This window comes from Jatropha curcas, chromosome 1 (assembly GCF_041381405.1).
Source record: "Jatropha curcas cultivar XTBG-Jc1 chromosome 1, XTBG_Jcur_1.0, whole genome shotgun sequence".
Taxonomy (NCBI): domain Eukaryota; kingdom Viridiplantae; phylum Streptophyta; class Magnoliopsida; order Malpighiales; family Euphorbiaceae; genus Jatropha; species Jatropha curcas.
This window is the reverse complement of record NC_143151.1, coordinates 20490819-20505874: the sequence shown is the minus strand read 5'-3', so window position 1 is coordinate 20505874 and position 15056 is coordinate 20490819. Positions and strand designations below refer to the sequence as shown.

Genomic DNA, 15056 nt, shown 5'->3' with positions numbered 1-15056 from the left:
AATACGAAGTAAAAACTTTTGATTTAATAAATCAGATTGGAATTTATTTATACATATAACTATGCTTAAAATTTCTTTTTTAATAGTGGAATAATTTATCTGTGTCCGGTTCCAATGTCCAGACGTATCTTGAATTATACGTTCTTTACCATTGATTTTTTGTTTTAATATGCCTCCATATCCTATATTGGATGCATCTGTTTCTACAATTTTAAATGCAGTTGGATTAGGAATATACAAATAAGGGATTTCTTTAACTAATGATTTAATCTTTTTGACTAATTGTGTATGCTTATTGGTCCAGGGACCAGTATTTTTTCGAAGTCTATCATGTAAAGGTTTTATCATACAATTTAAATTAGGATAAAAATCAATTACATAATTTAAACAACCAAGAAATCTTTGAAGTTGTACTTTATTAGTTATTTCATCAGGAAATTTTTTTCCAAATACTAAAGTTCTTTCTATAGGTTGAAGTATTCCTTGTTCAATATAATGTCCTAAAAATCTAATTTTGGTTTTAAATAAATCCATCTTAGTTTTACTAAGTGCTAAACCATTTTTCTCTATTATCATACAAAAAGTTTTTAAATGTTTAAAATGGTTTTCAATAGTTTGACTAAATATTAACACATCATCAATATAGACTATACATAATTGGGAATAGGGGTTAAATATATCATTCATTATTCTTTGAAATTCTGAAGGTGCATTTTTTAATCCAAACGGCATTACATTCCATTCGTATTGACCAAAAGGAACTGTAAATGCTGTTTTATATCTATCTTTAGGGGCAATTTGAATCTGCCAATATCCTGATTTCATGTCAAATTTACTAAAAATATTAGCATTGTATAATTTCTTTAAAAGATCTTTTTTATTTGGAATTGGATATCTTATCCATTTTAATGCTGCATTTAGAGGTTTATAATTTATTACTAATCTTGGTACTCCTCTTTCTATTTCTGCATTTTTATTAACATAAAATGCTGCACATGACCATGGGCTTCTTGATTTACAAATTAATTTTTTATTTTCTAAATCTTTAATTTCTTTTTTACAATGTTCGATTAATTCAGGATTCATTTGGATTGGCCTAGCTTTAGTTGTAATAGTTCTTTCATCAAAATTATTTTCATAAGGTAAATCAATTATGTGCTGTTTACGATTCCAAAAAGCATTTGGATGATCTGCACAAAGCTTTTTCTCCATATACTCTTTTAAGACTTCTATTTTATTTTGTATATTTTCAGTTTCTAATTGTTCTTTAATTCTTTTTAAACACATATTGTTTTTTAAATCTTTTAAGTCTTCTTCTTTGGATTTTATTAAAGAATTAATTTCTAGTGTTCTAATAGAATGAGCTTTTAACAGATTTAAGTTTTTTCTTTTAGGTTTCTCTGTAAATTCAAGTCTAGCCTTTTTATTTCTTATTTTGAATTTAATACAATCTTCCTTAACTGAATAAGGTGTTATCAAATTTATAAAAGGTGTTCCTAAAATTACCATATAGTTTATTTGAGAAGAAAGTAAAAATATTGTTTTTATTTCTAACTCCGTGTTTATAATTAATGCTTCTACTTTACCTACTATTTCTAATTTAGTTTTATTCGCTGTACTTAATTTTTCTTTAGTATCTAACCAATATCTTTTAGGTACTATTTCTGATTTTATACAATTTAAATCTGCTCCTGTATCAAATAATGCTATTGCATCTATAATAAAGTCATTTGCTATTTTAATGTTTATTTTTACCAAATATTTTCTTGAAGTAATTTCTTGTAATAAAAATAGAAAATTAGGATTTATTTCTTCATCTTCTTCTAATTGATTGATTTCATCTTTTATGTCATCATCTGGTTCTTTAGAAGAAGAACTAGATATGAGTTGATTTTCTAATAATTTTATTTTCTTAGCATTTTGTTTAGATTGTACTTTTAATTCATTAACCTCATGTTTTAGATTTTTAATTTCCTTTTGTAATTCTTTATTGGAAATTTCTATTACTTCCTTTTTATGTTTATGTTTATTTAATATGGTGGTTAAATCATAAGTATTAGGTTGAAGTTTAGGAGTTATCTCTTTTACTTCTTTGTCTTCGTCAAAACTTTTGATTAATTTTTGAAGAAGTTGTGCTTTAGTTTCATTATCCGTTATATTGTTTACCACTTCTAAAAGTGTACTTTGATCTTTAGTAAGCATATTGATAGATTTTTCTGAAGAACTAGTTGTTGTTCGTAATTCATCAATTTAATTTTCACTTTCTGATATCTCTGATTCTGAGGTGTTTGAATCGAGATATAGTGCATGAATTTTATTTAAAACTTCTTCTTCTAGATTTAATTCGTTTAATTTTTTATTGAATTTACAGAATTTTGACGTATGTCCTTTCTTACCACAATTATAACAAGTTAAATTTTTATAAGAAGTTTTATTTGAAGATTTATATGATTGCTTTCGTTTATATTTCTTGTGAGGTTTTGACTTTTCTTTTTTATAATATTTATCTTGACTAGGTTTAGATTTATAATGCGTTTTACAAGACTTATTTTTATAATGTTTGTTAGGTTTATTTGATTTAGAACATTGGCCTGTACATTGCTGAGTATATGTCATGCCATAATCAAACTGTTTACAAAAAGATCCTAGTTCTTGTTTAGTTTTATGTAGTTCATATTTTAAAGTTCTTTGAAGCTTTAAGTCTTGACAAATTTGTAATCCTTCTTTTTGAATTATACTATTTAACTGTCCATATGTTAATTTATTATAAGGTATTGGATTACCAAAGTGTTGTTTAATATAATTTCTAACTTTCTCGCCTAAGAAGAAAGGAAGTCCTGCTAAGAACTTTTCTTTCCAAAAGGCTTGATTAGAATCTTCTCTTAACATTAATCGTGTAAGAAAAGTGGTTTTATAATATTGAAAATCACTTAATTTTTTACATTTTAAATTGCTTAATAATTCTGCATTTTTATCTTTTAAGTGTGATGGATCTCCTATAAAATGTAATAAAATAGTGAGAATTAATGTTGATACTGCATCTTGAATAGGATCACCATTTTCATCATATATTGGATCTCCTTCCTCATTTACTTGGACTGAATTTAAGATTTCTAAATGTTGTTGGTCAGTTAGGTGATAATCCCACCAACCTTTTAATTGACCAGTAAATCCTACTATAATTATTTCTGCTATAGCCCTATCTGATATAATTGACTGAGTTTTATAAGCATTAGCAGCCATAGTCATTTGTTGCAATATACTTAATATATTATATTCAGATAGTCCATCTATATTCCATTCATAAATTGTAGTTGCATTATATTTAAATTGAGATATAGAATTTGGTTTATCTATTAATCCTAAGTCTGGTGCTCTATTTACTAATTCTCTATGGGATATATTTACTATGTCATTATGTGATATAGGGTTTAGTTCAAATTGTTTAAGATCTTCTGATTCAGGTTCACTGATTGCAGATTGAGAGTTTTCTTCTATAATGTTTATATTTCTAGACGTTTGAGGAGTTTCAGGTGCTACTTGTTGAGTAGTATCTGAATGTAATTCTAATTTACTGAGTTGTGCTTTTAATGTACTTATGAATTCATTTTGACTAGATTTAGAAAGTTGATATGGTTTAAAAATGTGAGATTTTATCTTTTCTTTACCTTTTACATTATCTTCTATAATAGGTTTTTCTTCCAATAAAGTTTCTATTCTTTTTAATTGTGTATTTAAACAAATTAAACTTGCATTACTAAAATTATTTTGTTCAATTAATTTTTTATCTGTATCATTTTCTCGAGCTATTTTATATGGAGCACATACAATTTCATTATCTTGATATTTTAATTTACTAATTGTTTTAGGTGGAAAATCACTTTGTATAGTTCTATCATTTATTATCCATTCTGGTCTTTACCATCTTCATATTGCTCAATTTTTTGCAAATTTATATTAGGTCTAACCTTTTTTGGAATAGGAGGAGGTACTATTCCTTCTAAAATCCATTCTTCTGGTAAGGTGATATCTTTCCATTGAATGGTTTTAGGGATTACAGTATTAGTTTTAGTTAAATCTGTTTGTAGGAATCTTGTTTCCCCTAATTTAGGTTGTAATTTATATTTAGTACCAAAAGCTGAATTCATTGCTTTATAATGAATTTTATAAATTAATGCTATAGAGATTGATCCTTGTTTCATCTTATAATTATGAGTTTTAATCTCTAAGACCATACTTTCTACAATGTTTACATCATTTAAAGAAATAGTCATATCTGGGTATACTTCAAATGATATAGGTCCTTCACTTAAACTAGTTTCAACTGATCCTAACAAAGAATCTTGAAAATTTAAAAATCTAGCATCTCTTACTACTGCTAAAATGCTAGTGTTTAATCCTTCTCTGGTTAAAGGTTTAATACCTACTTGAATTAATCCTATGTGAATGTACTTATATTTTTTATCTTTATGTTGTTTTAAAGTTTTAGAAGAGAGAAGAGTAATTCGCTCAAAAGGTTTACTTAATTGAAAATCTCTTTCTTCGGTTTTAATTACATAATCAGTTTTCCATAAATTAAATTTAGAAACTTTATAAATTTGTTCTTTATCAACTTTAGGGATTTCCCATTCATCAATAGCTGTACTAAAATCTTGTAATATTAATTCATTTCTATTAATGACTCGTTTTATTTCTGAAGTTTCAGAATCATCCGATTTAACACTACTAGCAGATCTACACAATAAAGGATCCATTTTAGAATATCAACAAGTCGCGGCCACTGCCTGGTTATATCCTTACTTAGCTTTCAACAGACGGCCATCAAACGGGTTCAGTAGGCATACCCAAAACTATCTATGATATTTCTTAAATGAATTCTTTATTATTATAGTTGCCAACAGTTTTAAAAGGGAGAGGCTCTGATACCAACAAAAGGAGAGGATCGGTTAACAAATATATATTTCTATTGATTCTGAAGTAAATGCTATGATGAAAGATTTAGTTTACACACAAACAATATTTCTGATGTGGAAGATCAGACTAAGCTGCAACCACAGAGCATAAATTAAATTTAGAGATTTTATAGATTTGTTCTTTGTCAACTTTAGGAATTTCCCATTCATCAATAGCTTTACTAAAATCTTGTAAAATTAATTCATTTCTATTAATTACTCTTTTTATTTCTGAAGATTCAGAATCATCCGCTTTAACACTATTAGCAGATCTACACAATAAAGGATCCATTTTAAAGTATCAACAAGTCGCGACCACTGCCTGGTTATACCCTTACTTAGCCTTTCAACACACGGCCATCAAACGGGTTCAGTAGGCATACCCAAAACTATCTATGATGCTTCTTAAATGAATGCTTTATCACAACAATAATTTTATCAGAATGGATAATAAATGATAGAACTATACAAAGTGATTTTCCACCTAAAACAATTAGTAAATTAAAATATCAAGATAATGAAATTGTATGTGCTCCATATAAAATAGCTCGAGAAAATGATACAGATAAAAAATTAATTGAACAAAATAATTTTAGTAATGCAAGTTTAATTTGTTTAAATACACAATTAAAAAGAATAGAAACTTTATTGGAAGAAAAACCTATTATAGAAGATAATGTAAAAGGTAAAGAAAAGATAAAATCTCACATTTTTAAACCATATCAACTTTCTAAATCTAGTCAAAATGAATTCATAAATTCATTAAAAGCACAGCTCAGTAAATTAGAATTACATTCAGATACAACTCAACAAGTAGCACCTGAAACTCCTCAAACGTCTAGAAATATAAACATTATAGAAGAAAACTCTCAATCTGCAATCAGTAAACCTGAATCAGAAAATCTTAAACAATTTGAACTAAACCCTATATCACATAATGACATAGTAAATATATCCCATAGAGAATTAGTAAATAGAGCACCAGACTTAGGATTAATAGATAAACCAAATTCTATATCTCAATTTAAATATAATGCAACTACAATTTATGAATGGAATATAGATGGACTATCTGAGTATAATATATTAAGTATATTGCAACAAATGACTATGGCTGCTAATGCTTATAAAACTCAGTCAATTATATCAGATTGGGCTATAGCAGAAATAATTATAGCAGGATTTACTGGTCAATTAAAAGGTTGGTGGGATTATCACCTAACTGACCAACAACATTTAGAAATCTTAAATTCAGTCCAAGTAAATGAGGAAGGAGATCCAATATATGATGAAAATGGTGATCCTATTCAAGATGCAGTATCAACATTAATTCTCACTATTTCATTACATTTTATAGGAGATCCATCACACTTAAAAGATAAAAATGCAGAATTATTAAGCAATTTAAAATGTAAAAAATTAAGTGATTTTCAATATTATAAAACCACTTTTCTTACACAATTAATGTTAAGAGAAGATTCTAATCAAGCCTTTTGGAAAGAAAAGTTCTTAGCAGGACTTCCTTTTTTCTTAGGCGAGAAAGTTAGAAATTATATTAAACAACAATTTGGTAATCCAATACCTTATAATAAATTAACATATGGATAATTAAATAGTATAATTTAAAAAGAAGGATTACAAATTTGTCAAGATTTAAAGCTCCAAAGAACTTTAAAATATGAATTGCATAAAACTAAACAAGAGTTAGGATCTTTTTGTAAACAATTTGATTATGGCATGACATCTACTCAGAAATGTACAGGCCAGTGTTCTAAATCAAATAGACCTAACAAACATTCTAAAAATAAGTATTCTAAAACGCATTATAAATCTAAACCTAGTCAAGATAAATATTATAAGAAAGAAAAGTCAAAACCTCACAAGCAATATAAAAGAAAACAACCATCTAAATCTTCCACTAAAACTTCTTATAAAAATTTAAATTGTTATAATTGTGGTAAGAAAGGACATACATCAAAATTCTGTCGATTTAATAAAAAATTAAATGAATTAAATCTAGAAGGAGAAGTTTTAAATAAAATTCATGAACTATATCTTGATTCAGACACCTCAGAATCAGAGATGATAGAAAGTGAAAATCAAATTGATGAATTAGGAACAATAACTAGTTCATCAGAAAAATCTATCAATATGCTTTCTAAAGATCAAAGTACACTTTTAGAAGTGGTAAACAATATAACTGATAATGAAACTAAAGCACAACTTCTTAAAAGGTTAATTAAAAGTTTTGAAGAAGAGAAAGAAATAAAAGAAATAACTCCTAAACTTCAACCTAATACTTATGATTTAACTACCATATTAAATAAACATAAACATAAAAAGGAAGCAATAGAAATTTCCAATAAAGAATTACAAAAAGAAATTAAAAATCTAAAACATGAGGTTAATGAATTAAAAGTGCAATCTCAACAAAATGCTAAGAAAATCAAATTACTAGAAACTCAACTCATATCTAATTCTTCTTCTGAAGAACCAGATGATGACATAAAAGATGAAATCAATCAATTAGAAGAAGATGAAGAAATAAATAGTAATTTTCTATTTTTATTACAAGAAATTACTTCCAGAAAATATTTGGTAAAAATAAACATTAAAATAGCAAATGACTTTATTATAGATGCAATAGCATTATTTGATACAGGAGCAGATTTAAATTGTATAAAATCAGATATAGTACCTAAAAGATATTGGTTAGATACTAAAGAAAAATTAAGTACAGCTAATAAAACTAAATTAGAAATAGTAGGTAAAGTAGAAGCATTAATTATAAACACGGATTTAGAAATAAAAACAGTATTTTTACTTTCTCCTCAAATAAACTATATGGTAATTTTAGGAACACCTTTTATAAATTTGATAACACCTTATTCAGTTAAGGAAGATTGTATTAAATTCAAAATAAGAAATAAAAAAGCTAGACTTGAATTTACAGAGAAACCTAAAAGAAAAAACTTAAATCTATTAAAAGCTAATTCTATTAGAACACTAGAAATTAATTCTTTAATAAAATCCAAAGAAGAAGACTTAAAAGATTTAAAAAACAATATGTGTTTAAAAAGAATTAAAGAACAATTAGAAACTGAAAATATACAAAATAAAATAGAACTCTTAAAAGAGTATATGGAGAAAAAGCTTTGTGCAGATCATACAAATGCTTTTTGGAATCGTAAACAGCACATAGTTGATTTACCTTATGAAAATAATTTTGATGAAAGAACTATTACAACTAAAGCTAGGCCAATCCAAATGAATCCTGAATTAATCGAACATTGTAAAAAAGAAATTAAAGATTTAGAAAATAAAAAATTAATTTGTAAATCAAGAAGCCCATGGTCATGTGCGGCATTTTATGTTAATAAAAATGCAGAAATAGAAAGAGGAGTACCAAGATTAGTAATAAATTATAAACCTCTAAATGCAGCATTAAAATGGATAAGATATCCAATTCCAAATAAAAAAGATCTTTTAAAGAAATTATACAATGCTAATATTTTTAGTAAATTTCACATGAAATCAGGATATTGGCAGATTCAAATTGCCCCTAAAGATAGATATAAAACAGCATTTACAGTTCCTTTTGGTCAATACGAATGGAATGTAATGCCGTTTGGATTAAAAAATGCACCTTCAGAATTTCAAAGAATAATGAATGATATATGTAACCCCTATTCCCAATTTTGTATAGTCTATATTGATGATGTGTTAATATTTAGTCAAACTATTGAAAACCATTTTAAACATTTAAAAACTTTTTGTATGATAATAGAGAAAAATGGTTTAGCACTTAGTAAAACTAAGATGGATTTATTTAAAACCAAAATTAGATTTTTAGGACATTATATTGAACAAGGAATACTTCAACCTATAGAAAGAACTTTAGTATTTGGAGAAAAATTTCCTGATGAAATAACTAATAAAGTACAACTTCAAAGATTTCTTGGTTGTTTAAATTATGTAATTGATATTTATCCTAATTTAAATTGTATGATAAAACCTTTACATGATAGACTTAGAAAAAATACTGGTCCCTGGACCAATAAGCATACACAATTAGTCAAAAAGATTAAATCATTAGTTAAAGAAATCCCTTATTTGTATATTCCTAATCCAACTGCATTTAAAATTGTAGAAACAGATGCATCCAATATAGGATATGGAGGTATATTAAAACAAAAAATCAATGGTAAAGAACGTATAATTCAATATACATCTGGACATTGGAACCAGACACAGATAAATTATTCCACTATTAAAAAAGAAATTTTAAGCATAGTTATATGTATAAATAAATTCCAATCTGATTTATTAAATCAAAAGTTTTTACTTCGTATTGATTGTAAATCTGCTAAAGATGTTTTGCAAAAAGATGTTCAAAACCTTGCTTCTAAACAAATTTTTGCTAGATGGCAAGCATTATTAAGTATTTTTGAATTTGATATTGAATATATTAAAGGTAATACAAATAATATCCCGGACTTTCTGACACGTGAATTCTTACAAAACAATGGGAAGGAAGAAGGATAAGGGAAAAGCCCCTAGTAAACAAGAATCTACTTCACCCACTAAAGCTCTTTCGGAGCATTCTGAAGACCTCAGTAAAACCCTTACTTTAAATAGTAAACAAAACCCTTCAAAAGACCTTAAAAAATGGATTGAGGAACTCACTCAATCCCCAGAAGTATTAAAGGCCTTGCAAGGTATGGCGTCTTCTTCCACAGAAGATACAGGTATGACTTCTAAACCTAAAGCGATCGTATCCGCTCATGGTACGGCTAGTCTGTCTCAAACGGTAGACAGTAAAGACTTATCAAATCCGTTGATGGCTGTGGATTTGCCAAAAATCCAATATTCTACTACTAGTAGTATACATAAATGGTTTGTAAAAAATATATATGATTATGAATTTGAAGTTGGGGATGGATATAATCATATTAATCCTTGGCAAATTATAAAACAATATTACCCTGAGGATTGGTATTTTGTTCCTACTGATTCTTCAAAACCTCAGGAGTATTACCATAATATTTTAATTGATACTGGATCTGTAAAAATCAAACATACTTTTGATACTAAAAATAAATCTGTAATTTCATATTCCTCTATTCAAATAAAACGAGTCATTCATCCCAAAGATTGGCCCGTATCTTCATTATATACTCCAGTAAGATTTAAAGTTCTACATAAACATAGTACTACATATAATTATTTTGATTACAAAGAAGCTTGGGAAAAAGTTTTTTGTATTCAAAATCCAACTACTACCCATTCTTGGTTAGTATATTTTGATCAACATATTAGAACTGATTTAAAAATTCCAAATTGGTTTAAAAAGTGGTGGCAGTCAAGAGGTATTTCGGAGGAAATCATTACCCCTGCAATCCTTTCTTTATATCATTATTTTAAAGCCCATTATAAACCCAATCCTGGAGAAGTCCATATCCCATCTTTGATGTATTACTGTATGACCTTCTTCACCCCTTGGGTATACCAGTGGTATTTCGATTATCAGTATGTCCCAGGAACCCAAATTCCTATGTTAGTAAAAAGATACAAGATAAAATGGTGGGGATCTTTCAAGAACACCACTACTGAATTAAAGATCCATCAATGGATTCGCACTAAATTAGCCAGCCCATCTACTCCAGCTTTAACCTATGCCAGTACATTAGCCATTCAGGATAACCCTAACTTTGGGATTCAGAAGGCCCAGTGTCAAGCCCGGTTAGCTGCAGCTAAAACACCCGAAGAATATAAACTGATCTGTCAAGAAATGTTTTAACAACTTTCTACCAGTTCAGAAAGCCTAATAAACCAATCCTCCAGTAAGCCCAAATATGTATCATCTGGTCAATCCTCATCTAAAAAGAGTCATAAAGGAAAAGCTAAAGTCGTTTTATCATCATCATCCTCTTCCACAGTCTCTTTATCTTCTTTTAAAGATACTGATGAAGAAGACATTAAGTCAATCATAAAAATTAAAAGTAAAGCAGATAAAAAAGCCAAAGCAAAAAAAGAAAGAATCAACCAAAAGGTAAAAGAAAAAGAAAAAATAAAAAGAAAAGAAAAGAAAAAGAAGGACACATCATCGTCCTCATCTTGTTCTGACTCAATATAAAAGGCAGAAGGAACCTTATTCCTTCAATTTCCAAACAGTAAAAGCCAAGCTACTATTTCAACAGTAGAAGCCAGGTTACTATGTTCACAGTAAAGGTCAAGATTCGGTGGCAGACCAACCACAGTTCATCAACAGTAAAAATTCGGTGGCAGACATAGCACTGTTCATCAACAGTAAAAAGGCAAACAGTAAAGATTCGGTGGCAGACATAGCACTGTTCATCAACAGCATAAAGCAAATAGTAAATATTCCTAAATTTTCTATATAAAGGGAGCCTTTCCCCTTGTGAAGGCATCAATAATTCTTATCGCTAATTCTTACCTCTATTCCTATTCATAATCCCTTTCTCACTCTTAGCTCTCAGTTCATTGTAAGCGTTCCAAGTTGGAGAAAGTCTAAATTATAAAACTTTTGTAAGTTTGAAATATTGTATTTTCATTTTGTAATTAAATAAAATTTTATGTTTAGTTTATATTAAAATTGCTACATATTAAGCCCGTGTTGACGGCACCATTCTCTTCTTCCCCCACACTCTGACTTAATTCTGGGGATCCCAGGTTAAGGTTGCAGGAACCCTAAACCATTATAAATTGTTGTTGTGATTTGTAATGTTGATAAGTATGCTCTGTGGATGCGGCTTAGTCTGATCTTCCACATCAGAAATATTGTTTGATTGTTGTATAAAAATTTAAGACCTTTCATCATAGCATTTACTTCAGAATCAATATATATATATATATATATATATATATATATATATATATATAATGATTGAGTAATTTTATTTTAATTTATTTCTCTTTTTGTTTAGGATTTGTATTTTTTCTTTTATTCTTCATTAAAATATAACAAATATTACATGCATTTTTAATACAAAATTAGTTTTTTTATTATGTATGTTGTACATTGACTTTACTCGTTATATATTTATTTTGACTCATTTAATTTTTTTTTATTTATATAATATTAAAATATAAGTTCTTATTTAGATTAAAATAAATACAATAATTAATTTATATTGCATTTTATTTATATAATTAATATTCTTCTGTTACATGCCTTGCACTCTAACATCTAACTAAAAAGAAAATGATATTTCTACTTCTCCCACTAAAATAAAATTTTCCTTTTTTTAACTCTAAAAATAGCAATTTTCATTTATATTCTTTTTAGAATATGGGTTCGATATAATGTGAAAAACAATATATTAACAAATCATTATCTAAATTAAGTTTGTGCTGTTTTTTAAGTTATCCAACTAGAGTTAATGGAGTATAAATGTTTAGGAGATTTTAATCTTTTTAATTTAAATTTGCTTTTGAGTTTAATTTATTTCAAATACCTACTTTAAATATAATAACTAATATATAGTAATATTTTGCTCGTAATTCTGCGTATGGGGTGTAGACATAAATATATTGTTTAAATAAATTTTATTATTAAATTACATTATTGTTTATTTTGATTAAAAATAATAAAAATTAATGTGTATTTTACTCATTTGAAATTAATGATATAAAGTATTTTTCTCCCTTTTAATTAATACTTTTTATAAAATAAAAAATTTAATTTCGTAGAATTTTCATTTAAAAACTAAATTTTTATTCCAACCAATGAAATTCAGTGGAAAATATTTTATTATTGCTAAATCAGACCTGTAAATCAGTTAGGAGTGTCCTAAAACCCAATGAAAAATCCGTAACCCAAGCAAAAATCGAGTCAAATCATTGAGTTAGATCAAACCGATTCGAATCGAACCGGAATAGTTTAGAAGCCCAGATTTTTTTTTCTTTTTTTCTTTCCTCTTCTTCTTCTTTCTTTCTTCTTCTTTCTGGGTCCAACGACAGTCCCGTTGCCGACCTTCTCCTCTCCCTCTTTCTCTTGTTTTTCATATCATCGGAGACGAGAGGGATGAAGTTCATTGCGCCGCCTTCTCTTTGTCGTCGCACTCAGCCCCTCCTCCCTCTGTTTCCATTCGAGCGAATCGCAGCAGCGCCACCAACCTCCAGCCGCTGCTCAACGTTGATCCTCAGCTCGCTCGCGACTCCGGCGAGAGCTGCAATGTAGGCGAGCTACAGTCCCTTTTCAACGGTCAACGGCGACATCAACGGTGTCACTTGGCTCCTGTCGAGCCTGCTCTAGTAGAATAGAAGGCTGATCTCGCGCAACTAATAACACCAAAAATGGACTCTTGACAAAAAATCGAGCCAGATGGTGTGAAGAGCACTCGATTCCGAGCAGTCACAGTTTCCCGGCCACCGTGGACGGTGGCGGCGATGGTCCGGTGAGCCTCCGAAGAGGCACCAAGAGACAGAATCTTCCTCTCTTCATATGGATTCTGGAATGGTCGCCGATATAATTCCAATTTGAGTATAAATTCCAAATTTTAAAATTAATAGTTGATTAAATTGAATTCGAATAAATAATTAGTTAGATATAATTCTTGCTAGTAATTAGTTAGTGGTATATTGTAAGATGCAAATTAATTTTGAATATTGCTAAATATATTTCATGAATATTAATTATAATTAGAAGATTTGATGCTGAAATGAGAATTCTTAACTAATAATTATGTAAATTAACTTAGGAATTTTAATAAATAATGTTAGAGGGAGTTATAATCTAAGGCTTAGACAAGTAAGATATAGACATTATATATGCTAGGCTATGAGTTTAAGTTAGAATTTAGGATTTCTAAGGGGTGGAAGCTTTAATGAGATTGGTTCTTGGCTGCTAGTATAGAATTCTTAATAAATGCATAAGTAAATGAGGTTTATACCTGGAGTAAGGATGAAAAGTAAAGGCGTACTGAGAAGTTTCTTAATGATTAGAAGTCTAGAAATTATCAAGTGAGAATAGTTGTATTTAACTTGTCGAAATCAGTTTTATTTATAAATTGTTTAGTTATTTGATAATTACTTATAGAACAATTAATAATATCATTGGAACATGCTCAGAGGTTAATATAATTTGTTAATTAATTGGTTTGGAATTATTAAGTGCGTATATGTGTGTGATGAATGATTGATGAATATGGTTACGGCAAATGGGTTTAGTTGTTGCGAATTACCCGATGGATGGGCTTTGAGAATTTGCTATTGAATTGCGGATTAATCCAATTTTTAGGGAAGGTTCTGCCGAAATTTCAATAGAATCTAGGTTAGTCATATTTAATAATTAAGTTAATAGATTTATTTAGATTAATTATTTAACTTGATATATTTAAAATAAATTTTTATTTTTATTTTTATTAGTTATTTATTCTTATCATTATTTATTTATTCATTCATTTATTTCTTTATTTTCCTAAAATCAATTACTATATTATATTGTTAATTAATACTCCTGTAATTATTTGTATTTGAATATGAATATCTAATTGTGCACTTGCATTATGATATTTAATTACTTGATATTTAATTACAATATTTGATTATTTGTATTGTGTCATTGCAATGCTTTGTTTAAGTAGAATTGGGATGAAGTGGGTCATTATGGGTTTATAAAGATGGTCTTAGAAATGATAAAAATATGGAATTTGTCCATCGGCCAGGCATGGGGAGATCGGCGCCCCCATGTGCACCTGATGATATGATATGGGTGATACCTGATGATATGGTATGGATGATCTGGAAAACTACAGAGTGGCCTTCTGTTGGTATGGAAAAGAAAAGAGAGTATAAAAGAAATGAAAGGGCTGGTCTATTGAGGATTAGACCAGTCGGCCATGTATGGGGATCGGCTCCCTGGTGCACACGTCATGAGAGGATGGGCCATGTTGGAGGACGCTCATCAGGGGTTTCGGTGATGCTACAGATCAATTTCCACGTGATGTGATTATGTGAAGTTGTTAATAATTGTGATTGTTATTGTTGTGCCATTTGCAAGATCGCCTGCACGATCATAATCTAGTCGGATGATTAGATTGATATATTTACACATTCGTGTGAATGCATGTGTTATGCAAT

General features: G+C 28.4%; 1 pseudogene; it reads left to right on the top strand.

The window, feature by feature from the left end:
• Positions 1-9477: 9477 nt before the first annotated feature.
• Positions 9478-11088, top strand: LOC149499121 (uncharacterized; annotated as a pseudogene).
• Positions 11089-15056: the final 3968 nt, after the last annotated feature.